Source organism: Sciurus vulgaris, assembly GCF_902686455.1.
Source record: "Sciurus vulgaris genome assembly, chromosome: 7".
Lineage (NCBI taxonomy): Eukaryota > Metazoa > Chordata > Mammalia > Rodentia > Sciuridae > Sciurus > Sciurus vulgaris.
In genome coordinates this window covers 29,014,411-29,042,368 of record NC_136467.1, presented here as the reverse complement: position 1 = coordinate 29,042,368, position 27,958 = coordinate 29,014,411, and the positions used below count along the sequence as shown (strand labels likewise).

Here is a 27,958-nt window from a genome sequence, read left to right as displayed (position 1 = left end):
TGATTACTCAGAAGGCATTCAATGTGCTAATGATTATACAAATTTAAGAATATAAATGAAAAAAGGAAAACTACTTAGCCAAAAAAGAACTACTACTCTGAACTGTAAATAAACTTACTCTGAATACCTACCTAGAGGAAGTGGGGGAAATGTCATTAAGGTTAAGAGAAATTGAAAACCAGAATCAAAATGCAGTCTGGAAAAAACAAAAACAAACAAACAAACAAACCAGAGCCTGTGCCTCTGTAGACAACCAAAGCCCTAGGTTTGATCCCCAGCACCAAAAACAACAACAAAAAAGTGACCTAAGTGGTTATAACATGAGAACCCCAATAATAAAAATATGTCAAACACCTTACTGGTGTTTTATGGTAGACCAATATAAACAAATAAAACAAGTTTGTTGAACAGATTTTTTTTAATATAGTGACTATGTGTACATGGACAACTGAGAACAGGGAAAATCCCCAAATTAATGTTTTAACAAATTACAAGCTGTTGCTAAAGATCATTTGCTTGGATTTAGAAGAAATCATCCAACAGATAAACAGTCTCTCAAACAGATTAACCAATCCTTCCTATAAAATCGACACACTGTAGTGGTATAAATTTGTCTTTAACACTCCACATTAAAAAAGGAAAAAAAAATGTGTTCCCTCTCCTTCTACATTTAGTTATTAGTTGTCTTTTACATGGGAAAATAACATTGAATTTATATCGGCAAACAAAAGTGCAAGTTTGTACAGCTAGGCTCAGCAGCAAAAGTCAATAACAATGAAAAGTGAAAAGCTCACGGAAGCTGTGCAGAACGAGGACCTCTGTGAAGGTCCCTGTCCTGTGTGTCACGCACAGTCAACATTCCATCATTTTTTCATTGCTCTGAAACGAGCAAAACCAAATTTTTTTCATTTAAAGACATATTAAATCTTTATTCCCCCCGCTCTTCCCCACATAATTTGTGATCAGGTAAGGCAAAGATAAGTCCCCCCATCATTGGGGACAGCAGCAACATACAAACTTCAGAAAGAGCCCTGAATCATCAGTAACATTCTCTCACGGTGACATCAGAAGGAGTGCATCCGAGAAAGCAAATTTGCAATGTTGTCACATTGTTCTAATTTGATTTATCTGGAAAACTTTATAAATACATTACTTAAGAGGAAAGTAAATATTTTCTTGCTCTGAAAAAATAATGCTTTTTTCACATTTTAAAACTTGTTAGGATGCTTTCGTAAAAGGAGTTGTCAGAAGAATATGACAGCTGGGTTTGCAGAATGTCCATGTACAAGTTGCATTTACAAGAACCTGGTAATCTGCCTATAATTTGCCTCTACAAATAGAGCTCTTTGAAACATCTAAACAAACACAGGTTTAATTTAAACTCCTCTCCTATTCACTCTACTTGTAGAGCAAAGAGGTAAATATTTTTCAAGTATTACCTTGTAAAAGGTCATTTTTTTTTTGCCAATTTTATATGTTACACTTTTAAGACCAAAATATCTATGTGAAAAATCATGCCTAATCAGTCCATTTCTTTTGTAATCAAATGCTCTTATCTTTTAGAGAATGCAGAAAAATATTGATTTGCTAATAAGAAGGAATATACTGGAAAGAGCCATTTTAAAGTACCGAAGGATAAGGAGCATTTCTTTCTTCCTGTTGGCGAATATTATTAGAAAAGCTATCCAGTCTGTTGTCTTTAGCTGGTTTTAATAAAGTCTTTTCAAACTGATGGTCAAGAAATCTTTAGAAAACTGGAAGAGGTGGATGCTCCTTCGTGGCATGAAAGGAATCTCATTAATTGTAGAAATTCTTGCTAAATTTCTGCTTTGGTCCTTCAGAAGAAATGCTCATATAACTTCTATATGAAGAGACAGAAAAAAGAACAGATTAATAGCATTCATCTAAAATATTAAAGAATACTACAGCAATATTTTATATTCCTAAAATTTTACCATGCAGTTAAATGCATTGTCTTATGTAAGAATAGGCAATGTGTTAGGATCATGGTCTTGTATTTAAGTGAATTCCACCACTAATGGAAAAAATATATCCTTTTCTTTAATTCAAATTAGTCTACATCATTTACATTTCTAAACTGCATATAGCAATTGTAATTTTCTAGGAGGGATTTAAACATTTATTTGTCTTATGTCCTTAGTACTTGTAAATTTTAGGGCTCCAGACATAAGTTAGAGGCTAAATGTTGATAGTCATGATAAATAATCAGTAACTCTTCATTAGCTAAGATCATGGACACTGGACTATGTCTTCCAGAGAAGGTATGAAAAGATGAGATCAGTGAGAATGGATTTACAGGTAACTCAAAAGGTGAGTTAAGGCCTGACAAGTAAAGCAGAAAACGTGTGGAAATTCTGTCCTTTCCCATAAATCTGTGACATGTTAAGGGAGGAACCTGCACGGGGTTTGTTTCTACCAACATAACATTGATCAGATTGTTCCTAGAAACTTCAGAAACTGATAGTCAGACTATGGGGGGACTTCAGGACCTCCTCTCAGAACCTAGAAGGTGGAGTCCAATGAAGTTATTTTCCCAAGGTCAGTACACTGAAGGAGAAAAGGAAATGAGCTTCTTGGGTATTCAAAATTGGCCTTTGCACCCTGTTAAAGGATTTTCGTCACAAGTCCCCAGACGGATTTTTTTTTTTTTTTTTTTTTTTTGGTACTGGGGAATGAATCCAGGGGCACTCTACTACTGAATTTTCAACCAACTCTTTCTATTCTATTTTGAGAGAGCGTCTAGCTAAGTTGCTCCGACCTCAGACCCTTGATCCTCCTGCCTCAGCCTCCTGCAACTCTGGATTTACAGCCATGTGCCCCTATGCCAGACTCCCTGATGGAATCAAAAAGGCAACACAATTTGACCACAAATAAATCTATACTGACTCCATTAAAATATTCTGCATTTCTGCTGACATAGTGGTGCATGCCTATAATCCCAACAACTCAAGGCTGAGGCAGGAGGATTGCAAGTTTGAGACCAGCCTCAGCAATTTAGTGAGATCCTCAACAATTCAGTGAGTCCCTGTTTCAAAATAAAAAGTAAAAAGGGCTGGGAATATGGCTCAATGATTAGTTTCCCTCTGGGTTCAATCCCCAGTACAAACCAACAAACAAAAATCTGCATTTTTAGCCAGTTCTATTCCTAATAGTATAGAGAGATGCTGGTCAGCATGCGAAAGTGATCTGGGAAAAGTCAACAAAACTCAAACAGGTTTGAAAAGGGAGGGAGTGGTATCATCCCACTAATTCCTGATACCAGTGGGATTGTGCTGTTGTGCTGCAGTGACCACTGAGTATATTTGATGTTACTCTTTTACTCTTTTTTTTTTTTTTTGATCCTGTAAAACTATTGTTCTATTTTTCTTTTTAAATTAGCACATATTGCCAGATATGGTGGTGGGACTCCTGTAGTCCCAGAGACTAAGGCTAAGGCTAAGGCAGGAGGATTTTAAGTTCAAGGTAAGCCTCAGCAATTTAATGAGACCCTGTCTCAAAATAAAAAAACAAAGTTTTTTTAGTTTGAGTCCATCCCATTCATTGTTCTTGCTTTGATTTCTTGTGCTATGGGAGTCTTGTTGAGGAAGTCTGATCCTAAGCCAACATGATGAAGACTTGGGCCTACTTTGTCTTCTATTTGGAGCAGGGTCTCTGGTCTAATTCCTAAGGCCTTTATCCATTTTGAGTTGAGTTTTGTTCAGGGTGAGAGACACAGGTTTAATTTCATTTTACTGTGCATGGGTTTCCAGTTTTGCCAGCACCATTTGTTTAAGAGGCTATCTTTTCTCTATTGTATGTTTTTGGCTCCTTTGTTTAGTATGAGGTGACTGTATTTATATGGTTTTGTCTCTGTGTCTTCTATTCTGTACCATTGGTCAGTCTGTCTATTTTGGTGCCAATACCATGCTGTTTTTGTTACTATTGCGCTGTAGTACAGTTTAATGTCTGGTAATGTGATACCTCCTGTTTCACTACTCAGGATTGTTTTGGCTATTCAAGGTCTCTTGTTCTTCCAGATGAAGTTCATGATTGCTTTGTCTATTTCTATGAGGAATGTCATTGGGATTCTAATTGAAATTGCACTGAATCTGTATAGTGCCTTTGGTAGAATGGCCATTTTGACAATGTTAATTCTGCCTATCCAAGAACATGGGAAATGTTTCCATCTTCTAAGCTTTTCTTCAATTTCTTTCTTTAATGTTCTGTAGTTTTCATTGTAGAGGTCTTTTACCTCTTTTGTTAGATTAATTCCCAAGTATTTTATTATTTTTTTTTTTTGAGGCTATTGTGAATGGAGTGATTTTTTCCTAATTTCTCTTTCAAAGGATTCATCACTTATGAATAGAAATGCATTAGATTTATGCATATTGATTTTATATCCTGCTACACTGCTGAATTCATTTATTAGTTCTAGAAGTTTTCTGGTGGAGTTTTTTGGATCTTCTAAATACAGGATCATGTCATCAGCAAATAGTGACAGCTTTAGTTCTTCTTTTCCTATTTGTATCCCTTTAATTTCTTTGGTCTGTCTAATTGCTCTGGCAAGTGTTTCAAGAATGATGGTGAATAGAAGTGGTGAAAGAGGGCATCCCTGTCTTGTTCCAGTTTTTAGAGGGAATGCTTTCAGTTTTTCTCCGTTCAGAATGCTATTGGCTCTGGGCTTAGCATAGATAGCCTTTACAATGTTGAGGTATGTTCCTATTATTTCTATTTTTCCTAGTGTTTTAAGCATGAAGGGGTGCTGTATTTTATCAAATGCTTTCTCAGCATCTATTGAAATAATCATGTGATTCTTAACTTTAAGTCTGTTGATGTGATGAATTACGTTTATTGATTTCTGGATGTTGAACCAACCTTGCATCCCTGGGATAAACCCGACCTGATCATGGTGCAAGAATCAATAAATGGGATGGACTCAAACTAAAAAGCTTTTTCTCAGCAAAGAATACAATCAAGAATGTGAAGAGAGAGCCTACAGAGTGGGAGAAAATCTTTTCCACACGCACTTCAGATAGAGCACTTATCTCCAAAATTTATAAAGAACTTGTAAAACTTTACACCAAAAATACAAAGAACCCAATCAATAAATGGGCCAAGGAACTGGACAGTCACTTCACAGAAGACATACAGGCAACCAATAAATATACAAAAAAGTGCTCAACATCTCTAGTAATTAGAGAAATGCAGATTAAAACAACTCTAAGATTTCGTCTTACTCCAATTAGAATGACTATTATCAAGAATACAAACAATAATAGATGTTGGCATGGATGTGGGGAAAAAAGCACACTTTTACATTGCTGGTGTAGTTGCAAATTGGTGCAGCCACTCTGGAAAGCAGTGTGGAGAATCCTCAGAAAGCCTGGAATAGACACATCTTTTGACCCAGTTATCTCACTCCTCAGTTTATACCCAAAGGACTTAAAATCAGCATACTACAGTAACACAGCCATATCAATGTTTATAGCAGCTCAGTTCACAATAGCTAGATTGTGGAACCAACCTAGATGCCCTTCAACAGATGAAAGGATAAAGAAACTGTGGTATATAAACACAGTGGAATATTATTCAGTCATAAAGAAGAATAATATTATGGCATATGCAAATAAATGGATGGAATTGGAGAATATGCTAAGTGAATAAGCCAATCCCCCCAAAAAGGCCGAATGTTTTCCCTGATAAGTGGAAAATGATATATAATGGGGGTGGGGTGTGGGGAGTGAGAGAAGAATGGAGGAACTTTGGATTGTGTAGAAGGAAATGGGCCGCGGTAATGAAAGATGGTGGAATGAGACAGACATCATTGGCCTATGTACATGTATGACTGATTGCATGAATGTCGAGTCTACAACATGTACAACCATGGAGACAAAATGATGTACCCCATTTGTGTACAATGAATCAAAATGCAGTTGTAAAAAATTAAAAAATAAATATAGACAAAAAAAATTTCAAATTCTTTTTTAAAATAAAGATACTGAATATAAAAAAAAACCCATAAATTAGTGCGTATTAATTACACAAGATAATAGCTTTTCTTGTGGCATATTTGTACACACATATAACATATTTTGATCCTTTCCACCCCCGGACTCCTCTCTCTCTCCAGCTATCGGAGTTTTTTTGGTACAAAGACTTCAGGTCAAGTATGAATACTAGGAACAGTGTATAAGAGCATTTCAAGCAGTTTCAATAGGAACTACAGGGATGGGTGTTCCTTGGGCTCAACGTGATCTTAGTTTGGAATACTGCTCTTATTACCTAAACCGTAACTTTCCATCACATTACATTTTAGAGACCATAATGTATAACCCAGGTCGCCAAACCCAAAAAAGAAAAATGGCAAGAGAACAGGAGGGCGGTTTTCAAGTATCTGAAGACCTGAGAAAGAAGGAAAGAAGAACATCCCAACCTGTCTCCAGTGGGCAGAACGAGGCTGCACGACCCGTCGGTCAGGACAGGAGCCTTGTCTGAACACGCAGCACGTTCTCATGGAGCATGCTGCCAACAATGAGCCGCCCTGTGACGTGAGGCAGATGTATACCTGCTGGGTGCCACGGACTGAGTGGGAGGACTGGAGGAGCCCTGGTAGTTGCCCCATCTGACTCACAACTCAACTTCTATGATCCATGCACAGTCTTTTCCACTGAGTCTTATACTTTCCCTTGAAGAACAAAGTCTCACCAGAGTCACACTGCAGAAGGCGACAGTCACACTGCCTGGCCTCCTGGGTATCACAAGTTTCTGATGATTATAGACGGGAGTTGGAGGGAGGCTTACCTGCAGTCTGCTGTGTCTGAACACCATCTACCTGAGGCAGTGGCCCAAGCGTCCCTTCATCATCAAAGGCCAAAATTGGATTCAAAGGGATTTCTGGGCTCTCACTGTTGGTGACATCTAATCTGGATGGTTTAGATCCAATGGGTAAGTTTATGATTTCTTCAAAATTTTCATTCTGGACCAATACTCCATTTTCATTGGGTTGTTTTTCCAGATTGGGAGTACTAGGGGATTTGAAGAGTCAAATTAAAATGAGTTAGTATTGAAATTAGAAAATGCACATTGATAACAAAGATTATTTTGTAATATATAATCTTACAGCTTTATAATCAAAAAAACAGGCTGGTGACCACATCGTCACTAACAGAAATGGTGAATGGTGACATACATGTATTTTAAATCATCTTCTAAAATCTGGGCTGAGCTCAGTGGTAGAGCACTGCCCAAGCATGAGGCCGCAATTTCATCCCTGGTACCACCCAAGCAATCCTGTTCTTTTTGTTATAAAATTTATCAAGTAGGACAATTTATCAATCAGAATGGACCACCATCAACAGAAACAGACCATCATCATCATCATCATCATCAGTTCTGAGTATTCAACAATTTCTGCTGCAGGCTGTTCACACTTACTTGCTCATACAGAGTGGCACCTAGGAGGACCTTCACTTCAAAGATGAGAGTCCTAATGCCAAGAGGGAGAATTGATGATCTACACAGAGTCATGCAACACCAAGAGACACCAAGGCTAAACTCTTGACCTATATATTTATTTTATGGTAGTGGGGATGGAACCTGGGGTACTCCATCATTGATCTATGTCCCCAACTCCTTTTATTTTGAGAAAGGGTCTTTCTAAGTTGCCCAGGCTGGCCTTGAACTTGTGATCCTCCTGCATGAACCTCCCAGCCTGCTGGAATTATAAATGTGTGCCACCAGGTCCAGTTGTGTGTGTTTTTTTTTTTTGTTTTTTTTTTTTGAGATGGAATCTTGAAATGTTGCCCAGGATGGTCTTGAACTTCTGGGCTTAAGTGATCCTCCTGCCTGAGTCTCCCAGGCATCTGTGACTACAGGTATGCACCACTGTGCTGGTTATTATGCTTTATGTTCCAACAAAACAATACCTGTGCATCAAAGGAGAGCCAGCCCAATCTTACCATTCACTGTACTGACTGCAGCAGTATGCCACGTGCAAGCTTTGTAATTTGTTCAATGCTCAACAAATTATCTGTAGTTATAATGATGCCAATTGCTTGAACTTTCAGCAGTCACCTTTCTAAACTGCCTCCCCAAATAGTAAAATAAAGCTAATGTAAATCCAAGTTTTCCATTGCTTTTCAAAGAGTTTTTGTTTTTCTTGGTCTACTGGAGGAACAGTTCGCTTTCCCTACTAAGTAAGGACAAATGACTTTGTGGAACACATTCTAAAGCATTTCTGATCTGAATACTTTTGTATGGTTCTTGCTAATTATTAAACTTAAATTTTTTTTTTTTAGGTGGGGGGAAAAGGATGCCTGTCCTAAGCATCACACAAGGCACTGCAGGGTCTGAAAATATCATTTGTAAAAAAAAAAAACAATTAATGAGACACAGAATATGATGCTCTATTTCGCTGCAGGGAAAGGAGCCTTGGCATTACTGCATGTGACTGCACACTCAAGTGTGTGTACACATCTTCACACACACTCGAGTGTATGCACTTGTGCCCAACACCTGCCATTCTAAATGTCTAGGTCCCCAAGCCCATCCTCCTGTTCCAGATGCTTTGTGCCAGATGCTTTGAGTGACCAGCAATTACATGTTCAGGGGACATTGTGCCCAGTAGAAACTGTAAATTGAAACTGAAATCACTGAGGTTAGGGATCATAGATCTGTGTGTCCTCCCTGGTAAGAGCGCCTGCTTTTGAATTTCCCTCCTTTGGTTACACTTTGGAGGTGGAAGAGTGGATGCAAGACTCTTGAGGACTGTGCACAAACACCGACATTAAAAACCAACATTACTAACCACCCTTGTTTAAGACAAGAGGAACATTCTATCAAAGACAAAGCCCCTGAGGGCTGCAAATAAGCACAGTGTCTTCTGGGGTAGATAGAGGCCTGCATTCATCAGAGATGTTAGGTTCTAGAACAGTCTCAGCCGGGGGTCCTCAAAACTAAACTTCCTCTGTTCTCAAGCTGATATTCCACCCAGCCCCCTCCCTTTGCGCTTACACATTTTTCTGTATCCCCCTCCCCTCGTTTCATAGCAAGATTCCTATCCACTTGTCGCTGGCTCTTTGTGGTTCCAAAATCCATGGATATTTGTCACCGCCTGCAGCAACAACTTGCACAGGGTCTTATAGGTGGTGGAGTGGAAACTGAGGCACTTCTATCTTTCTCTTTAGTGCACTGCTTTCTTGCTTATTTATAGAGGATAGAGGAAATGAGGTTTACTTGCTTTGAGAGGAGAGAGAGAGACTTTGCTTCTTGCTTGTTCATTTATAGAGGATAGAGGAAATGAGGTTTACTTGCTTTGAGAGGAGAGAGAGAGAGACCCCGCTTATCAGAGAGAAAGAAACTTTGCTTAAGAGAGAAACTTTGAGAGAAAGACAGGCTTTTCTCCGTTTTGCGATCTGCCTTCCGCCGCTGCCCCTACTTCGCTGCTGTGTTCTTTCTTCTGCTTTTCTGCTAATGGCTGCTGTGTCTCTGTCTCGCTCCGCCTACGCTTATATCACCTCCAGGAGGCGGAGAGCAGGGCCACGCGTCTTACGCAAAGATTAGGTGAGACGCTCCAGCAGGCAATTAGTGCTCGAGAACACATGCACATACATTGTGTGCGTGGACGAGAAAATCACCTGAGTGTGCTTATGTCAATTAACCTCCTCGCTGCCGATGTGATCAGGCGCCATCCCGGCGCTGCCAACATGGCACAGCCCCCAACTTCCACTAAATCTTCTAAATTCTATGGGAGAAGACAGTACCATCTCAAACCTGGCTCTTGAGTAAGAACTTGTCTGCTCAAGGTCATATATTTATATTTCACAAATATATATTTCACACTTATAAATTTCATATTTTACATGTTAAAAATATACATATTTTATAAACTTATTTTATGTAATTAATATATACTACACAGATTTATTTGTAACTATATCTATAAACTCTTTAAATATGTACTCATATATGACTTTATTCCTTTAAAAGCCGACCAGAATTCTGACAACACACACTCTTCAGTTCTGTTAGTGGGAGCCTGTCAAGGGGCAAAGGTGATGGGCAAGGAGAATGGCTTGGGGCTTGAAAAGAAAATGCACCCCAAAGTCTGACAGCCAAAGAAGTCCCAGGGGCCAGAGGTCTCACTCAGGGGTGCAGTTAGGAGATGTCTCCAGTGACTCTGGCAAGTGATTTCAAGGTTGACTTGAAACTGGGAGTGAAAGGGGATATTAATGGACATGGTATTTATTTATTTATTTATTTTGGTACTGAGGATTGAACCTGGGGGCAATTTACACTGAGCTACATTCCCAGCATTTTGAAACAGGGTCTCACTAAGTTGCTAAGGCTGGCCTTGCACTTGTGATCCTCTTGCCTTAGCCTCCTGAATTGCTAGGATTATAAGTGTATATGCCAAGTGCTCAGCTTTAATAGGATTTTCGATATAACTGTTTAAAATTTGAGTCCTCACAGAATCAAAGAGAATATTTACTCAGTTTTTACTTTTATTTATTTATTTTTTTGAGATTGGGTCTTACTCTGTTGCCCAGACCGGCCTGGAACTCCTATGCTCAAGTGATCCTCCTGCTTCAGCCTTCCAAGTAACTGGAACAACAGGGGCCTGGCCAGATGACTTTTTAATTGTTGTTGATTATATTGTAAAACATTTTATAGTATGTATGTTTTTAGATTAAGAAGACAATTTGAGGACCTTCGGTTCTCCATAGTGGCAAACACTGTTATTACAACATGGAATTATGTGTAAAAGTTAAAAAAAATCATAAAATGAGTAGATTCTAAAATTTTTAAATTTTTACTTTTTAAAAAACATTATGAGATAGATTTTCACCATGTTGCTGAAGCTGCCCTTGAACTTGCTCTCCTCCTGCCTCAGTCTGCCAGGTAGATGGAATAAGTGAGATTCCAAAAATTTTAGGCAGAACTAAAAGCTTTGAACATCATTTAAAATATTTTTACTAGTTCTCTATGACTAGATGTTATGGTTTGGATATGAGGTATCTCCCCAAAATTCCTGTGTTAAAATGTAGGAATATTTAGACGTGAGATTATCAGATTATGAGAGCTGTAACGTAATCAGTTCAACCCGGTTTGAACAGATTGACTTGGTGGTAACTAGGCAGATACGTGGGGTGTGCCTAGAAAAGTCATTGAGGGTGTGCCCTGGAAAGAAGCATCTTCCCTGTGGCCTCTTCCTCCTCTCATCCCCCATCCTTGTTTCTGCTTCCTGACCCTGCCATGAACTGAGAAGCTTTCCTCTGCTGAGCCCTTCCACCATATGTACTGCCTCATCTTGGGCCCAGAGCAATGGAGTCAAACTGTCTATGAACTGAGACTTTTAAAACCATGACATTCCAAATAAACTTTTCCTTCTCTAAGTTGTTCTTGGATATTAGGGTCACAGTGTTCACTAGATGTTTAGGTACCGGGTATGATTACTTTTATTTTTCATTTTGAAACTGCTCTTATAATGCTATTGGTATAAATGAACGAGAAGAGAAAGATAATTTTTCTTCAATCCAACCCTTCTCTTGATTCTTGTAACTGTTTAGTTCATTAACAAGAAGCTCTGCTACAAATATCATAAGAAATACTGGCCTCTAGATTACTTTTATTATGGAACTAACCTGTGACTCATTAGAATATTATATATGTCTAAAACACAATTGTCAGACACTTGAAGAATGTGAATATGGTCCAGATCAGGTTAACTGTATACAAAGAAAACTAACAAATTATTGCCTGTAATTTTTTATAATAATCACTAAAACCTTACTATCAAGACTCAGGAAAGAAGATATTGCCCTATCTCAGAGTACAGAATTATAAGCCCAATCGAAAATTAAATCAACCCAAATTAAAATAAATCTTAATGTTAAAACTTTGAAACTGCAACAGACCCAGGAAATTTTGGTGGGGTAAAAATAGCAGTGCTTTGCTTTAATACACTGCAGTGAAAAGGGCCCAAGTTGTTTAACTCACCTCTCCAAGGTCACTTCTGATTGATGTGGAGTGACCACATGTGGGCTGGTGGCAGGTTCTCCATTTCCTGGAGAGTTTGTCATACCTGGAAGTACAGATACCTCTGTGGGTAGCAAAAGAGATAAATGTTACTAATACTCTAACATCAAACCCAGACTCCAGAAGCCAGTCTTCTTGGATTTATATCCTGACCCTGCAACTTACCAGCTGTGGAAGTTTGAGTAAATCACTTGAACTCTCTGTGCCTCAGTTTTCTCATGGATATAGTACTAACTCACAGGCTGCTGTGAGAATTAAATGTATTAATACATGCAAAGTACTCAGAACAGTGCTTCACACAGTGTAAAGGCTGACACAAACATTACTATTATTTTTGCTTGCACCAAATTGGCTCTGAGCAAAAAATTGATATTGAAACAGCAGCACCTGAAGATAGCAGTAAGCTGACTTGATGAGGCTGACAGGAACATCTTTACTGAGGGACACAGAGCGAAGCATCGTGGAAATACCATAAGTACCACCTGTACAAACTCAGCTCTAGTCACACTTAGAACATGGGGATTTTGTAAATGCAAGTCCCAGTGTACTGTACCTACCTGTGCCACCTCATCAATACTCAATGTTGGAGTTCAGCTTTATATGCCTGACTTGAAAATCTGGGACTAAGTAAGGGTTACTTAGTCTTATACACATTCACACAGGTCAGAGTTTCAGAGAAATCTGTGGCAGTTTATGGTTTCAGCTTGACGTGAAAGAATAACTGAAATAATTCCAAAAGAGTTATTTCACAACCTGCCATAAATGCAGTAAACTGTGAGAGGAACAACGAGTCTGGAGAAGTGACTGATAATTTTAAAAATGCCAAGGTTAGTGAAGCTGATAACAGGAACCTCTGAGAAGACTTCTGGGTAGTCTGTGAACCTCCCTGCCCATTCTACAATTCTCTTGGTAGCACTAACACCACCTTTCAGCCCTAAAGTACGTATCAGACAAAGAGAAATGGAATACTTGATCCTCAAGCCTGTTTTTAGCAGTTTTAACTCAAATCCAATTTATGTTAGTGTTGATAAGCATGGTACGTCATCGACAGGTTTCACCTCTCCTCCTGCCTTTGTTCAGCCTTGGATTGAGTACAAAGAATACTGAAGGACCAGAGGGGAGCATCAGGAAGGGGGGAAATGAAAACAAAACCAAGGAGCCTGGCCAGGCACAGACTGTAGCATCAGCCCCTTAAATAATCCGCATGATGCCATGTGCAGACTACAAGGATCACTCAGGAAGGCTCACTGGTTGGTGAGCCTGCTCACGGCCTGGATCTATTGTAACATGCATGGAGACTGCATGCTAAAGTGCAATGGGGTTAATATGCAACCACTAGAACTGTTCTCCAAATACAAGTAGAGTACCTATAAAAGACCATGAAAACCTCCCTGTAGAAGAATCACGACACACAGAAACTAAATAGCTTCTCCTGAATTAAAACTAAACACCAGTAATATTTTACATTTGGAAACCCTCATTTACAGGGAATGGTTCTTTCCCATACATCATCTCATTTGACCTGAAATCCAGCCTCTGAGGTACTCCAGTCTTTCTTAAAATTTCTAAACAGAAAAAGAAACTGAAATACCTCTAGTCCCTTCTTTCCATATTAACTTGGTAGATAAGGAAAGAGGAAGACTGAGCGATAAGCTATCTACCAAGCATCTTTTTACACAATCATGGAAAAACACCTGAAGCAGAACTGAGAGCTGGTAACCTGGGCCTGAGCTGATCTGAGTCAGGCTTGTCACTGGAGCTGAGTATCTGCTGGAACAGAGACTGTGCCTATCTTGTTGACTCTGAATCTCAGCACCCACAACAGGTCCTGGCACAGAAGGGCGCCAAAAATGTTTGTTGACTAAGAGAACATCCCTCTAGCTTACAAGGCTAACGTGGAAGTGAAACAAGGAAGTGTGTGAAAGACATACCCAATACAAGGCTAACTGGATCAGAGCACTAAAACTGAGGCTGAGCTCATGTTCCTCTACTCTGCATCTGGTTTAAAATCTCCAAGAAACCAATTAAGTCCAAAAATTATAGAACATGATCAACTTCCAAATAAATTTCAATTAATTTAAAATTTTACCTCTATTCCGAAGTTAGAATTCAAAGAAATAACATTTAAATCCTTTTAACTGCCATAAATATAAATTGTCAAAATGTGTAAATCAGAAGTCCTTGAGGATGGAGCTCAGTGGTAGAGGGCTTGCCTAATATGCTCAAGGTCCTGGGTCCAACCCCCAGTACTATGAAGGAAAAACAAAAAACAACAACAAAAAAGAAAAATACCTTAAAAGGAAATGTCAGAGAGACTTTTACAAAAGGGGAAAATGTACAAACAAAAGACCAGAGAGACTCAAGTCTACTGAGTATCTCCCTTCAACTCCCCAGGAGTTGGGTACAGTGGTGCATGCCTGTGATCTCAGCTGCTCAGAAGGCTGAAGCAGGAGAATCTCAAGTTCAAAGCCAGCCTCAGCAACTTAAGGGAGGCTCTAAGCAACTCAGTCAGACCTTGACTCTAAATAAAATATTTAAGAGGGCTGGGGATGTGGTTCAGGAGTTAAGTGCCCCGGTACAAAAATAAAAAAAAAAGCCTTCACCAGATGTGGTGGTACACACCTGTAATCCCAGCCACTCAGGAGGCTGAAGCAGGATTGAAGATTCAAGGCCAGCCTCTGCAATTTAATGAGATCCTGTCTCAAAAATCTCAAAATAAAAAATGAAAAGGACTGTGGATATAGTTCAGTAGTTTTTTTCCCAGGGTTCAGTCCTCAGTACCAGAAAAAAAAAAAAAGGCATTGAGACAATTTCTTAGCTTTTTAATTGTTGTTTCTTTCTGGTGGTCTTTGTAAGACTACACAGGCTTTCCTTCTTTGATAGTGTTAAACATATTTCAGATTACATGTGAAATTTTTTTTTAAGATATTTCTCAAAGTTTTGAAAATCTGTTTAGCCAGGAGCATGGTCTGATAAGACATAACAATATAAATTTAACTGCATGTTCAGAGTTAAGAAGCTTTTGTACATTTATGATTTAATAAAATAATTCAAAAAAATTTTTTTACACTTCAACTGATTTGAATTCAATCATAGAAATACCTGTTCCTCCAGTGAGAACTCCCTTGGCTATGTCACCATTTCTCTGATCAATGGTTTTCTACCAAAAAGCAAAAAAAAAAAAAAAAAAAAAAAAACTTTTAAGAATTAAAGTTACAATTAAAGGTAAAAAAAAATAAAATAAAAAAGCCATCAAGAATAATTAGAAAATAGCCATCTCAACACCTTATCTGTAGCTTCTGTCCTCCTGGTTCTTTTCATTATCTCCTCAGTCTCTGCAAGAAAGGACAAATGAGAAAGAGGATCTGATGCAGAAAGCAAGCCGGTCTAGTGCAGTTCAGTAATCAAGTAGCAGATTAATCCCAGCTACTACAAGGGAGGCTGAGGTAGGAGGACCCCAAGCTCCAGGCCAGGCTGGGCAACTCTGCCCATCCTGCCTCGAAAAATAAAAGAGGTGAGGGTGTAGCAAAGAGGTTGGACTGGCTTAAGCTACTAGAAGCAGAAAGTAACTGCTCTGGGGGAAAACTCAAACTTTGCAGTGGTGTCTTTGTGGGAGACGCTGTTCAGAAGGGGTAGAGGACAGCAGCCCGCCTCCTGAGGTCAGCCTTCTGCCCGTCTAGGCTGCTACCTTCTTTCTCTCCAGGCGCTCCTGCTCCTCTCTCTGGAAATGCTTCTCCCGTTCCTGCCGGACCCTCTCGGCTTCTTCGCGCACACGAGCCTCCTCTTCTTTCTGAAAACCAAACGTGGGTGTGCGCCTCTTACACACCGGCTGGCACCTCGTCCCTGGGACCTCCGGGCGCAGAGGCAAGGCGCGGATGGAGACCATGCAGAAAGCAGAACACACTCTGGGAACACTGCATTTCTAACAAGGACGGTGACCACCATGCTCTCCAGGGGCGTGCCTCCCGCCGGGGCGCACCTGCTTCTGTGCGCGCTCCATCCCCTCCCGCTCGCGCTCCTCCGCTTGCCGGCGCAGCTGCTCTTCCTTCTCCCGGGCCTGCTCGGCCTCCAGACGGCGGGACTCTTCCTCTCTGCGACTTCGCTCTTCCAGCCACCCTTTGAGCCAATTCCTCTCTCTTCTGTCTGGGAAAAGACAAATCAAGACACATGAGGGGGATTTCTTGAAGGGAAGCCCCCCCGAGGGTGGGTATTCTAAGGACAGTTTGTTCAAAGAGTTCCCCCAGAACTTCAGCTGGATACATTCAACATGGGTACAGGACAAAATGTGAACTCATCCTTCATTCTTCTTCCCTCCTGTGGTAAACAGAAGCAAACTGTAACCACTCATATTTTAGGGAGAGCTTTCTTTTTCAAAAGATTTACAATTTAACACTCTTTAAATGCTGAGACTTGTAAAATTCAAGTTATGTGACCTTTTAGTATCAAATTTGAATCTCCTCTCCCCACCCAAACACTTATAAATTAAAAAAAAAAAAAAAAACAACAACAACAAAAAAAAACCCATAATGTTCTGTACTGGAACAGAAGAGGGAAGCTCTCTGATGGGATCAAGGGCTCATCTAAGATGCTAGCTTGGGGACCAGGCCTGAGGTCCAGCCTCGGTTCAGTTCTGTTTGTGGGAAGAACAATTACATCGGCATCAGCCTTATTAGACCCGGAAGGTGACCATTAAATAATCTGCCCCTGGCATACTGTCTGGCAGGCAATCAGCAACATTTAAACATCTCACCCAGCTACAATCTGGAAGAAAACATGAACCCTTACTGAAGCAGCTCTAAAATGATAATTACAGAGATATAGAGGAAACCCAGAGATTAGAGGTATGTTAAGTGAAAAAGCAGACTGCACCTCTATTGTGATACAATTATGTAAGTGTGTATATGCATATACAATCTCCAGACTGTTCAGAGATGACCTCGAAAGAACCACCCAAAATGTGCACAATTACTGAAAATTGGTAAGATAATATATATACATATATGTATTTATATGTGTGTATGTATGTGTATATATATATATATATATATATTTTTTTTTTTTCCCTTGAAAACCCTTCTCTGTTGATGTGGTATTATCATTCTTAAGAAAATGTGACCGAAAAAACCTTTGTGATCAAAGGAACACCGGGTAAGTGTAATTCTGAAACGTTCACCTTTGTCACTTAACTACCACCTCTTCCCTCTCAGAGGGAGGACCTGATCTCAGGCGACACTGTGGCACCACTGACATCATGTCACCGTTACTGCTTTACCTTTCTACCTCTTCCTTCTCTCAGCCTCTCCCTCTCCTCCTTCTCTCTCTGCTCTCGGGCCAGCCGCCTCTTCTCAGCCAGCAGCCTAGTGGCCTCCTCTGGGTCGGTAGTGCCTGCAGAAGTCTTGGGAGAAGCACTGGCTGTCACAGTGACTGACAGGGCTGGGGCCGGGGCTGTGGCTAGAGCAAGGGCTGGAGCAGGGGCCGGGGCTGGAGTTGGGTCCGAGGCTGTGGCTGTGGCTGGAGCAGCTGTACAAACAGGTACAAGGAGAAAACCAACTGGAAACAGAACCCAAAGAACAAAACAGAAACTAGAATCCCCCTTCCCCAGGCCTAGAATTCATCATTATCAGAGAAAAGGGAATGTTTATACTGTGTGTTCTCACGATTTCATTATATTCTCTCTGTAACCAAGCAACAACAACAAAAAAAAAAAAAAAATGCATGTGCAAATAAGACTTTCAGAGCTCAAGCTCTGTCACCAATCTTACTTTTACAGCAGTTAAATCAGCTAACAGTACCTATCAAATATGTACTGAGTAGAGAACCTCATGTTAGATTCTATGGGAAGTTACACCCTGAGCAAAGTAGAGATGAGATCTTTTGTTTGTCCTTAATTTCATTTAAAAAATTCCTACTCTTTGGTGACTATTCATTACTACAGCACCATGCCCCGGGCCGAGGCTCAGACTGAGAAGATGACGTCACCAAACGAAGAGGTCCCTTTTGGACCATGTCCAGCCAGTGCCATCCCCAGGTGGAGGTGTGAGCAGGCCTGGCCTTGGCTGGCGGGCACGCATGTTGCTCACACTCCCAGCTTCTACTGCAGTTCTGATGCCAAGATGTGAGACGGGAACAGAAGTCTCCAGCCTTATTTGGATTTAGAAAGATGACTTAAGAAGCTGATGCAGGAGGGAGACCCATACAGACTCTCCTGATGGATTCTGCACTGCTCTTTGTGCTGAGGCCCGGCCGTGCTCAGCCCTCCTTTCCAGATTCACATTTCTACTTTTGCTCCTGCAGTTATCTTTACCATTGTGTGGTTCACCGGCCCTGAGCCTCTCCCTCTTTTCATGAAAACGAACACTGGACTCTTTCACTCTCTAACACTGTCATCTGCCTTAAACCATCTATTCTTTCTTTGCCCCATCCTTGACCTTCAAATTGTCATGAGCAAAATGTTTTGCATGAAGTCAATTTTCAACAAAACATTGAATTCCTAGATCCAGGTGATTCCAAATTTCTAAAGAGCAACAGGTTAGTCAGGCGGAAATGAGAACCACTGGGTCTTTTGGCAAAAAATTCAGACCTTTATCAAGCACACAGTCTAAGCCAGCGGTCCTCAAACTCTGTAGAGGAGTCAATAGACAGCTTCGTATCTATGAGAGCTTTTAGACCCACCACGTCATATTCTGATCTAGTAAGTCTGATGTAAGGCCAGTGCTCTGCATTTTGGAAAATCCTAGAGGTGCTGGTTTAAATACATATTGATAAATGATTTGAAAATACTCCCTTGAAAAGGGAGAGATAAGCAGGTAGTGAGCATCTGTAATCCCACTACTGGGAGGCTGAGGCAGGAGGATCACAGGTTTGAGGCTAGCCTCAAAAAAAAAAAAAAGTGAAACCCTATCTCAAAAAAACAACAAAAACAAAATAAAACAAAAACCTGCAGGGCTAGGAACACAGCTTAGCGGTAGGGTGCTTACGTAGCCTGTGAGAAGCCCTGGGTTTCAAGCCCCATTCCCCCTGCAAAAAAATTAAAAAGAGAAGGAAATCACACTAGAAAGAGGTTCTAAATAAGCCTCAGAATAATATTTACATCTCTAGTAAGAAAAAAAAAAAAAGAAGAAGTCACATAAAATGATGCCAGAGAAAAGGAGGAGGCGGAGAGAGCCGCCGACACAGGTCCCGACACAGGTCCCCGCCAGAGTCGGGTCTTCCTACCAGGCTCGGCTTCTGGCTCGACAGGCGTCCCCTCTTCAGCTCTGGTCTCTTCTACCTTCAGCGAGGGGCTCGGGGGCAGCACTCTGAGGCTCCTTTTCAGGCTCTTTTTTTTCAGGTTCCACTCTGACTTCTCTCTTGACAGGGGCGGATGTTGCCGGGGGATGGGGGCCGGGCCTGGGCGGGAGCAGCTTTGACGGAGCCAGGAGGCAAGGACACCGGTCGGGGTGTGCCAGGCAAATGCGGAAGGGACTTGGATGGGAGCCTGGGCAGCAAAGAACGGGCCAGAGAGGAGCGCATCAGAACAGGCTCGCCAGAACCCAGAGCAACGATTTAGGGAACAGTGACGCAGATGCTTAGCTCCGTGGGTTTGTCCCTCACGTGGTGAATGCAGCAATGAAGCCCCTTAGGAACCAAGTCCAGTGTTTCATGTCCCTTTTTCCTTTGCTTTGAGAAAGACTACGGTCCTCAAAGTCAAAGTCAAACAGTGTGAGCAGACTGGGTTCTATGGGGACAGGAGCTACTCCTGCTCCCACGCAGGCCCTCCAAGCCAGCCTTGAGCGCTTCACTTACCAAAGTCGGGAGGGTGCTGGTGACCTTGCCTTGGGATTCGATGGAGACAGAGCCCTTCGGAAGCCAGATGTGAGATGGAAGGGTGTGTTTTCCCTTTCTCTCTCTCTTTTCTGGCCCTAAGTTCAGAGAAACCCAATGATTAGACTTCTCAGTGAGTCAGACAACCACCTTCAGGATATTCAACAGTGGAGCTACAAACGATTTAACATTTTCCTAGAAATCCCTAAACTACTCACCTACATCCTCCAGCCTTGACACAGGCCTTTGTTAACCTGGGCAGTATATCTGAATTAGTATGAGAGACACTAATACGGTGGGTCTGGATGTGAGACCGGGATTATATTCTTTGAAAAAAAAAAAAAAAAGCCTGGACTTTCAGGAAGCACTTTGATTTTGTATCTAAACTTACCTGGAGCAAAACCTCTCATAATATGGCTTATCTCCCACAAATGTGAAAATAAAGGTCACTTCTATTTTTTAAACTGTTAGTTAAAACACATCTTTTTCTTTTTATTTCTTAGCAAGATGACTTAACCTCCATAGAACCCAAAGTGGTTTATTCCAAATGAGCAGTCTGTTCTACAGGGGAACATCCTTCTGTTCGGAGTTCTTTACTAAAAGGGTTGTTTATTGGGAATTGCATTTTTGCTTTGATGACCCTGTTTCTCCATGCTGGCTGCAGCCCATTTGTCACCCCAGCAAGAACCCCAGGCCACATCTTCTCCTGCTACTCAACACAAGTCAGAGTCTACAGCACCTCTGGTTGAATTTTTCTTTTTCCACTACAGAGAATACCATAGCTTAGGTTTTTTAATTTTATTTATTTTTTATTTTTTTTAATACTGGGGATTGAACCCAGGGTTGCTCTACCACCCGAGCTACATTCCTAGGTCTTTTTCATTCTTATTTTGAGACAGGGTCTCACTCAGTTGCCCAAGCCTAGAATTTGTGGTCCTTCTTCCTCCACTTTCATAGATGCTAGGACTACAGGCATGTGACAGCACACCCAGCAGCCTAGCCATTAAAAAAAAAAATCACCTGCCTGCTATTCCAACATTAATTCACTTTCCCTCTTATATTAGTGTTACAGGAAAAAGTCCTTCCTCACCTAATATCCTCTCATTCTCCAAGGAAAGTCAGGTCCAAGGTGAGGAATTCTGGGTATTTGTATTCTTTATCCGGGGAGGAAACTGAAATGTGAGGGTGGGGTTAAACATCGGCCCCTCCCCTGACTGTCATCGGAGCAGTTCAGGTCGGACAGACGGCACCTTTCCCTAGTTGAAATGGTCGGAGAAGCCCAGAGAAGTGTTCTGAGATCATAAATTCATCGAGACCCACACTCCCACCCTCACCTGTCCTATGCAGATTGCAAAGCAGATCATTCCAATACCTGAAACTTTCTGCCATGTTCTGAGATGGACCTGGAGGCTTGCTGGGGGCTCCTGGGACCTGGGTGAAAATGGCTGTCAGAAAGCAAACTGCCAAGGGCCCAAAGCCATCTACTCTAGGGGCAGAAAAGCCGGTAGTGTGCCTTCTCTCCCTGGCTTAAGCATCAGTTCTTCCTTCTCTCCTTTATTCCCCTCTGTGTCCTTCTGATAGCTTTCTCCATCTTCCTTAGCATCATCCTAAATGACGGGCTATAGGTGGGTGGGGATAGTGTCTTCCAGGAAACCTACATAGAAAACATGCACAGGGCAGGAAGGAGCTTCGCAGGTGTGTGTTAGCTTGCTGCCATTCCAGTTGCACCCCTGTCCTCCCTCCGCCCCGTCGCAGATCCCAAAGGGCAGGAGGAGGGACCTCACAGAGCAGGGCAGTCCTTGGGTGGCCAAAGCCTGCAGCCACCATGCAGGACCATCCTGGCTGAGGCATGGGTGGGCTGCTATGATGAAAGGCCCAAGGCTCTGCCAAAGGGAAGCTGGGCTTAAGTACCTGGCAATAGGCTTTTTTGTTCCTTTTCCTCAAAATATTTTGATTTGGCTGGATTCAGATCAAGGAGAGGTCTGAGTGAGTGAGAAAGTGAGCCAGGAAGGGCAGTCTGTGATTGTGGAGAGTCTGGGGATGACCTTCCTCATCTGGGCTTTGATGAAACAGGGATGAGGCCCACATAGAAGAGAATAGTTCTCAGATAGCTTCCTTTTTATCAAAGTGCCACTGAACCAAGTACTTTTTTTCTCTCCAAAAAGAAACTGATCACCTTGAATCATCCAGGCTCTGGAGAACAGGAGAGGAGTGGTTTAGAAAACCACCCCACACTCAAGATGATACCCATCCAAGCAGGTAGTTTTTATTTTTTTTTTTACCCTCTTAGTTCCTTCATTGCTCTATACCCAGCCACCTGTCTGGGCACCACACATGTAAAGGCACTCCTGATTCTCATCCTGATGTGAGATAATGGCCAGCAGTCTGTACAATCATCTTGCCTGAAACACTTTCCATAGTGCTGTGGGGGACACACACAGAAAGTTGTCCATACCAACTGGATGGACAACTTACTCATAGGAGAGACTTAACAATCTTGAAAAAGAAGAACAAAATTGGAGATCTCACTCTTTCTGATTTAAAAACACATTACAAAGCTACAATAATCAACAGTGTGGTACTGTTACAAAGGCGGGCATATGGACCCACAGAATAGAGAGCCCAGAAATAAACCCTTGTTTAACCCTGGTTAAATCCCAAGACCTCCCAATGAGGGTGCACTCCTCAACAAATGGTGCTGGGAAATTGGATATTCACATGAAAAGAAATCTGACCCTTCCCTTACAGAATACACAAACATGAACTTAAAATGGATTAAAGACCTAAGGAAGACAACACTATAAAACTCCTGTGAGAAAACACAGGTGAAAACTTCATGTTATTATAATGACACTGATTTGCTGGATAATACCAAAAGTACAGGCAATGATGCAAAACTAGACAAACAAAACATAAACTTAAAATTTTCTATGCATCAAAGGCCACAATAGTAAAAGCAACCTATAAGATAGAAGAAAATATTTGCAAATCATATCTAGTAAGAGGTCAATATCCAGAATAGATAATTGCTAAAATTCACAAGCAGTCATCTGAATTAAAAAATGGGCAGGGTTGGGGATTTAGCTCAGTGGTAGAGAACTTCTTTAGCATACAAGGCCCTGGGTTTGATCCCCAGCATCCCACCCCCCAACATACAAAGGTTTAAAGATTTTAAGAAACAGTATCAGAATATGAAGTACAAATAGCCAACATGCCTATGAAGAGATGTGCAGTGCCTCTGATCACTAGAGAATACGAATCAACCCACAGTGAGTTATCACCTCACACCATGAGGAGAGCTGCCGCACCAAAACAAAAGAGCAAATTGTTAAGGATGCCGAGAAACTGCAAGCCTTGTGTGCTACCAGCAGGAATGTCAAACAGTACAGCTACTGTGGGAAACAGCATGGTGGCTTCTCAAAAGCCTAAAACAGGATTATCAAATGATTCAACGATCCCACTTCTGGTATGTATGCAACACTCTGAGAGAGAGGTGCACACCCATGATCACGGCACCACTATTCACAGTAGCCAAGAGGTGAAATCAACCCACATGTCCATCAGTGGATGAATGGGTAACAAAATGTGGACCATACATACGAGGGCATATTATTCAGCCTTAAAAAAGAAGGAAATCCATCACCTGCTACAGGGATGAACCTTGAGGACATTACGCCAAGTAAAATAAGCTGGTTGCAAAACCTCAAATACATCATGATTCCTCCTACGGGGTACCTACAGTAGCCACAGAAACAGGAAACAGAAGGGGGGCTGTCGGACCAGGGAAGGACGGGGAAATGGTACTTGTTTAATATGCACAGTGGTTCCGATGCACAGGATTTAAACAGCTCTGGAAATTAGTTGCACTAGACTGTGAATACACTTGACACTGTCTTAAAAATGATGATGTTAAGTGGGTTTTTTTTAAACCACAATTAATGTTTGTAAAAATTACAATCTGTCAGTGTCATTGCTACTTTTTGAGTGCTCCAGGTGGAAGTCGTCACCCAATTCCACAGTTCAGCTCCACCAGTCATTTTCTGTCTGTATGCATTGTCTAAATATTTGGTTGTAAGGAGGTAAAAGAAGGTTCATCACACACAGGAAGGCATTAAAAAGAAAAACCCGCCAAAGCTCTGGATCAGGCGATGACGAACCCCCTTTGTTCCTTCTGGTAGCCAAGGGTCGGCTTTCCCCTCCCGTCAGGGACAGCTCGTTTCCTTGGATGAATGCTCTCTTCCCCTGCCCGATAAGCACCCAAAGCTATGTTGCCTCACTGCCGCTTTTTGCCCACAGCTAGGATCTCTGCGCACCACGAGTCTGAGGAACTGACACTCCGCAGATGTCGGAGGTAGTTTCCCCTCTGGCTCTAAGGGCTTCTGGTCTGACTCCATCATGAATCCACACTGATGCCTAAAGGGGCTTGAAAGAAAAACTGCCACCAGCAAAGCCATCGGGGCTCTCACAGTCCTCAGATCACCCTCCGTGCAAAAGCCTTTGAAGTGTCCATCAGCTTTATCCATCTGAACTGCTCTGGGAAGTTAAGATTTAAAAATTCTTCAGCCAGTCATTACGAGGGCCATTCTATGATCATGGGAGAGGCAATGAGAGCTGGTGGCTTAGTGTCTGTGACACTGGAGGACAGTCCAGTGTCTTGTGTACCAAAGTACAGTGTCTTAAGGCCACAGACCAATGATCTTTGAATGGTATCAAATAAGTACAGTTTAAAACAAAGATGAGGAAAGACTCCCGAAGACACACAGATCACCTCACTGCTGTTTACAGCATGATGAAAATTAACATGAGCTCAGTCACCTTGCCAGTAATAACAATCAGAAATCATGCACAAAATTTGGTTTATAATACAGGCCAACAGCTTTTCAAGAATTGGTTAGTTAGCAAATAACTAGTCTTCAAAATATTCTTCACTATATTTAAAGATGTGGACACTGACAGGGATTAGTTAAGCAGGATAAAAATCCCTCATCTTGATGTTCAGTGAACCGCACTTGGAGTCCTGCAGGATTCTGGATGTGGCTGGGATTAAAGGGGCAGCAGATAAGGCCCATTTTCCCTGCACAGGCCATTTGGTTTGCCTATTTAAAAAATAAAGACATCTGGCATTGCACTTATTCACTTTTTGGTTTGGAGGGTTAGAACCAGGAGCTTTACCCCAGTCCTTTTTATTTTTTGAGACAAGGTCTTGCTAAGTTGCTAAGGGTCTCCCTAAGTTGCCAAGGCTAGCCTTGAACTTGTGATCCTCCTGCCTCAGACTCCCTGAGGATTACTGGAATTGTAGGTGGGTGCCACCATGCCTGGCCATTTCATTTATTTGTATGGAGTCCCCAGCAGGATAGGTCAGGCGCTCATACGCTTGAACAAAGATCCATTTTCATCTTCCAGTTGAAATATTAGGGAAAGAAATATTTCAAGTGGGAAAGAAGTGGCCACGTGGGGAGTGGGTGAGGTACCAACCAGCCAGGTTCGTAGTGAGTGGAATGCTGGGTGCCGTGGCCATCCTGTCTTACACCCATACCACACCTCAGGGCTGTATCCACTCCGCACAGAAAAAGCACTGACTCCCGGACTTGCCAGCCTGCTCCCAACTGCTACTCACCAACGTGCCGTGAGTGGTCCTCCTGCGCGCAGAGCCCTCGGGTGGTGTTACAAAGAGTTTTGGCCGGTCCACCGGATTTCTAGAGTGTGCGGCTTTGTAGGGCATGATGATGGGGCTGCAAGATGCTGAACGAGGACAAATGGGGATAACTAGGGTGCAGGTGATTGGTTTTACACACAAGAGTGCCAGAAGAACAGGTGAAGAAAGCCAAAGGCAGGTTCAGGAAAAGGAGCCGAGCAGAGACAGAGAGAAAAGTAGGGAGAAGATGTTATTACCTAACGGTGCCCAGAACCATCTATACTCAACTCTCCTCACTTCCTGTGAGTTTATTATGGGCCAAAAAAGAAGGCACGTCCAAGTGAAAAATCTGAACCATGCTGCTAGCTATGTGTCTACTTAAATTCCGGTTAGAGATCTAGATATAATCCAATTATGGAGAACCATGACCTGACAGTCCTGTAAACAAATGGTTCTGGTAAAAGGCTACATTAGTGATATGAGGTAATTTTTATATGATTGACTTATAATCAGAGTTTGGTCTAATTTGCTTTAAGATGGGAAAAAAAGATAGAAAGAGAAGCGTGCAAGCAGGCAAGCAAGATAAACTACAGCTATTTCATAGCTCAAGTTCAACAGCCAGTGGGTGGGGTGGGGATATCTAAATTTTAAGTATATTAAATGACCAAGTCTTACCAGGTATTAAGACTTGTTACAAGAATAACTAATCATTTCCAGAAAAGATTTCTGTAAATGTATTATCTATGTAAAGGCAAACCAACGCATGCTTCTGGGTTTTTCCAAAAGCCAAGGCATTCAATATTTCATAAGCAGCAGCAGCAGAACTTATGGGAAGATAGGCTGTAACTACTTAAAATTGTGAAAAGAACATAAATATGTTAAGATGGCCAAAAATAACATTGAATCACGAGTACCTTTTACATTTTTACTCAAGATAGAAGGTTTTCTGAAAATCTACATAGTTTCTGATCATTCACCTTCAAAGGAACACTGTCATTCATCAAGTTATTCTGAGCAACAATGATTTAAAGAAATTTATGTAACATCACACACATATCAAAAGTGGGGGAACTAAAGTTCCAAGGTTCATTTTCAGATCTCATTCAGAAATCCTGCTTTCCACCAAAAGCATGACTATGCAGGATAATATATACATTTGGGTCAGGTTATAAAATTACTTTACCTAGCCATTGTAGCAACCCTGTATAAAAGACTGGCATGAGGCTGGGGAGGTGACTCAGTGGTAGAGCACTTGCCTAGTACACATGAGACCCTAGGTTCGAACCCCCTAACAGAGAGAAAGAGACAGACAGAGATGCTGGCTGAGACTGTTGTGCCAGGTCAGCCAAATGCTAACTGTATTAGTAAGTTAAACCCTCAAAAGTTCATCCATCACAGTGGTATACACCAGTCATCCCAGCTACCCAGGCTGAGGCAGGAGGATTAAAAGCTAAAGGTCAGTCTGGGCAATTTAGTGAGGCCCTGTCTTGAAATAAAAATCTGGGTTCGATCCCCCAAAACAACAAAAACAATAGAAGCCCAAAAGTTCACAAGACAAATCTGAGGTACTTTATCTCTCTCTATATATATTTGTACCTGTGTGTGGTACTGGAGAGTAAACCCAAGAGCTCTCTACTACTGAGCTATACCCCTGTCCTTTTCAATATTTTATTTTGAGAGAGTCTAAGTGGCCCAGGCTGGCCTGGAACTTATGATACTCCTGCTTCAGCTTCTTGAGTCACGGGGATTAAGGGCATGTGCTACCATGTCCAGTTTGTTGTAACCTTGATTTTAGAATTAGAGTTTAAAAGTATTTGTTATTTTGATTTAATCTAGAGTTAGAAATTGACCAGGCTGCCTGCCCCCCTGGGTCATATTGGAATCAAATCCAGTACCTCATGCATACTAGGCAAACACTCTACCACTGAGCTACATCCATAGCCCTAGACCACATCTTTATTAATGTATTCTTTTATTTAATGCCTGTAGTATCCTCTAGTTATCACTGAATTGTAATAGACTGGAAACTGTACCTCTTATCATCTGAAAACAATTCTATTTCTTCAGGATAAACTGAAACCTTTTGCATTTCCTTGGTTCTTAAAGCAGTATGTGCATATCACATGAGAAATGACATAAAGCTTTACTTTTGACCTTAACTTACTTTAAAGGATGGAAGGAGGACCTCTTATTTTGCTTTCTGTGATCACAGGGGAAACTGAATGGAAACAATTTTTTTTTTTTGCAGTGTGGAGTGTTGAATCCAAGGGTGTTCTACCACCGAGGTACATCCCACAGCTCGTCCCCTTTTTTCTTTTTTGAACAGGGTCTCATTAAGTTGCTGAGACTGGTAATAAGTGTGCATTAATTTAACTCATTCAAATCCTTCTATATGAAATAGAGGGTGTCAAGAAATGATAATACAGTTCAGGTGATTGGAGTGCAGCACAGAGAACAGAAAATCTGCGTAACAGAATATTAACA

The 27,958-nt window shown here is 41.4% G+C and overlaps 1 pseudogene across 1 annotated transcript in view; it reads right to left on the bottom strand.

Annotated features, from left to right (window-relative positions):
• Positions 1-595: 595 nt before the first annotated feature.
• The window catches only part of LOC306665693 (ensconsin-like), a 30,490-nt pseudogene continuing 3,127 nt past the window's right edge, over positions 596-27,958 (bottom strand). The window contains exons 3-13 of the transcript XR_013766695.1: positions 25,457-25,581; positions 19,822-19,937; positions 19,252-19,513; positions 17,309-17,556; positions 16,016-16,179; positions 15,725-15,826; positions 15,322-15,371; positions 15,139-15,196; positions 11,998-12,100; positions 6,802-7,025; positions 596-1,861 (exon numbers count right to left, since the gene is read on the bottom strand). The product of XR_013766695.1 is annotated as an ensconsin-like (transcript). The remainder of the gene's footprint in view (positions 1,862-6,801; positions 7,026-11,997; positions 12,101-15,138; positions 15,197-15,321; positions 15,372-15,724; positions 15,827-16,015; positions 16,180-17,308; positions 17,557-19,251; positions 19,514-19,821; positions 19,938-25,456; positions 25,582-27,958) is intronic.